Raw genomic sequence first — 2,806 nt, 5'->3', positions numbered from 1 at the left:
TAGAAGACTCAAATTGCGTCGAGATTCAATACATCGACCTCCAGTCGACTTGTATCCAAGAGGATATTGCAGTCTCGGGCACCTCATGGTCGTTCCCTTGTAAGTTTAGATTTTCGAATCCGACGCAAAAATGATAGTTAATTGTAACGTTCAGGGCCTCCTAATGACGATGGAACTCTCAAATTGCGTCGAGATTCAATACATCGGCCTCCAGCCGACTTGTCTCCAAGGGGATATCGCTGCCTCGGGCACCACATGGTCCGTCTCCGGTGAGTCTAGATTTTCGAATCCGACGCAAAAATGATAGTTAATTGTAACGTTCAGGGTCTCCTAATGCCGATGGAACACTCATATTGTGTCGAGATTCAATATATCGGCCTCCAGCCGACTTGTCTCCAAGGGTCTATTGCTGCCTCGGGCACCTTATGGTCGTTCTCCTGTGAGTCTAGATTTTCGAATCCGTCGCAAAAATGATAGTTAATTGTAACGTTCAGGACCTTGTAATGACGATGGAACACTCAAATTGCGTCAAGATTCAATACATCGGCCTGCAGCCGACTTGTCTCCAAGGGTCTATTGCTGCCTCGGGCACCACATGGTCCTTCTCCTGTGAGTCTAGATTTTCGAATCCGACGCAAAAATGAAAGTTAATTGTAACGTTCAGGGCCTCCTAATGACGATGGAACACTCAAATTGCGTCGAGATTCAATACATCGGCCTCCAGCCGACTTGTCACCAAGGGTCTATTGCTTTCTCCGGCTCCTTATGGTCGTTCTCCTGTGAGTCTATATTTTCGAATCCGAAACAAAAATGATAGTGAATTGTAACGTTTAGGGCCTCCTAATGACGATGGAACACTCAAATTGCGTCGAGATTCAATACATCGGCCTCCAGCCGACTTGTCTCCAAGGGTCTGTTGCTGCCTCGGCACCTTATGGTCGTTCTCCTGTGGGTTTAGATTATCGAATCCGACGCAAAAATGATAGTGAAATGTAACGTTCAGCGCCTCCTAATGACGATAGAAGACTCAAATTGCGTCGAGATTCAATACATCGACCTCCAGTCGACTTGTATCCAAGAGGATATTGCAGTCTCTGGCACCTCATGGTCGTTCTCTTGTAAGTCTAGATTTTCGAATCCGACGCAAAAATTATAGTTAATTGTAACGTTCAGGGCCTCCTAATGCCGATGGAACACTCAAATTGCGTCGAGATTCAATACATCGGCCTGCAGCCGACTTGTCTCCAAGGGTCTATTGCTGCCTCGGGCACCTTATGGTCGTTCTCCTGTGAGTCTAGATTTTCGAATCCGACGCAAAAATGTTTGTTAATTGTAACGTTCAGGGCCTTGTAATGACGATAGAAGACTCAAATTGCGTCGAGATTCAATACATCGACCTCCAGTCGACTTGTATCCAAGAGGATATTGCAGTCTCGGGCACCTCATGGTCGTTCCCTTGTAAGTCTAGATTTTCGAATCCGACGCAAAAATGATAGTTAATTGTAACGTTCAGGGCCTCCTAATGCCGATGGAACACTCAAATTGCGTCGAGATTCAATACATCGGCCTCCAGCCGACTTGTCTCCAAGGGTCTATTGCTGTCTCGGGCACCTTATGGTCGTTCTCCTGTGAGTCTAGATTTTCGAATCCGACGCAAAAATGACAGTTAATTGTAACGTTCAGGGCCTTGTAATGACGATGGAACACTCAAATTGCGTCGACATTCAATACATCGGCCTCCAGCCGACTTGACTCCAAGGGTCTGTTGCTGCCTCAGGCACCTCATGGTCTTTCTCCTGTGAGTCTAAATTTTCGAATCCGACGCAAAAAAGATAGTTAATTGTAACGTTCAAGGCCTTGTAATGACGATGGAACACTCCGATTGCGTCGAGATTCAATACATCGGCCTGCAGCCTACTTGTCTCCAAGGGTCTATTGCTGCCTCGGGCACCACATGGTCCTTCTCCTGCGTGTCTAGATTTTCGAATCCGACGCAAAAATGATAGTGAATTGTAATGTTTAGGGCCTCCTAATGACGATGGAACACTCAAATTCCGTCGAGATTCGATACATCGGCCACCAGCCGACTTGTCTCCAAGGGTCTATTGCTGCCTCGGGCACCTTATGGTCGTTCTCCTGTGAGTCTAGATTTTCGAATCCGACGCAAAAATGATTGTTAATTGTAACGTTCAGGGCCTCCTAATGACAATGGAACTCTCAAATTGCGTCGAGATTCAATACATCGGCCTCCAGCCGACTTGTCTCCAAGGGGATATCGCTGCCTCGGGCACCACATGGTCCGTCTCCGGTGAGTCTAGATTTTCGAATCCGACGCAAAAATGATAGTTAATTGTAACGTTCAGGCCCTCCTAATGCCGATGGAACACTCAAATTGCGTCGAGATTCAATACATCGGCCTCCAGCCGACTTGTCTCCAAGGGTCTATTGCTTCCTCTGGCTCCTTATGGTCGATCTCCTGTGAGTCTATATTTTCGAATCCGACGCAAAAATGATAGTGAATTGTAACGTTTAGGGCCTCCTAATGACGATGGAACACTCAAATTGCGTCGAGATTCAATACATCGGCCTCCAGCCGACTTGTCTCCAAGGGTCTGTTGCTGCCTCGGCACCTTATGGTCGTTCTCCTGTGAGTTTAGATTATCGAATCCGACGCAAAAATGATAGTGAATTGTAACGTTCGGCGCCTCCTAATGACGATAGAAGACTCAAATTGCGTCGAGATTCAATACATCGACCTCCAGTCGACTTGTATCCAAGAGGATATTGCAGCCTCAGGCACCTCATG

This window comes from Schistocerca americana, chromosome 5 (assembly GCF_021461395.2).
Source record: "Schistocerca americana isolate TAMUIC-IGC-003095 chromosome 5, iqSchAmer2.1, whole genome shotgun sequence".
NCBI lineage: Eukaryota > Metazoa > Arthropoda > Insecta > Orthoptera > Acrididae > Schistocerca > Schistocerca americana.
The sequence above is the reverse complement of the archived record's forward strand: the minus strand, read 5'-3'. Positions refer to the sequence as shown.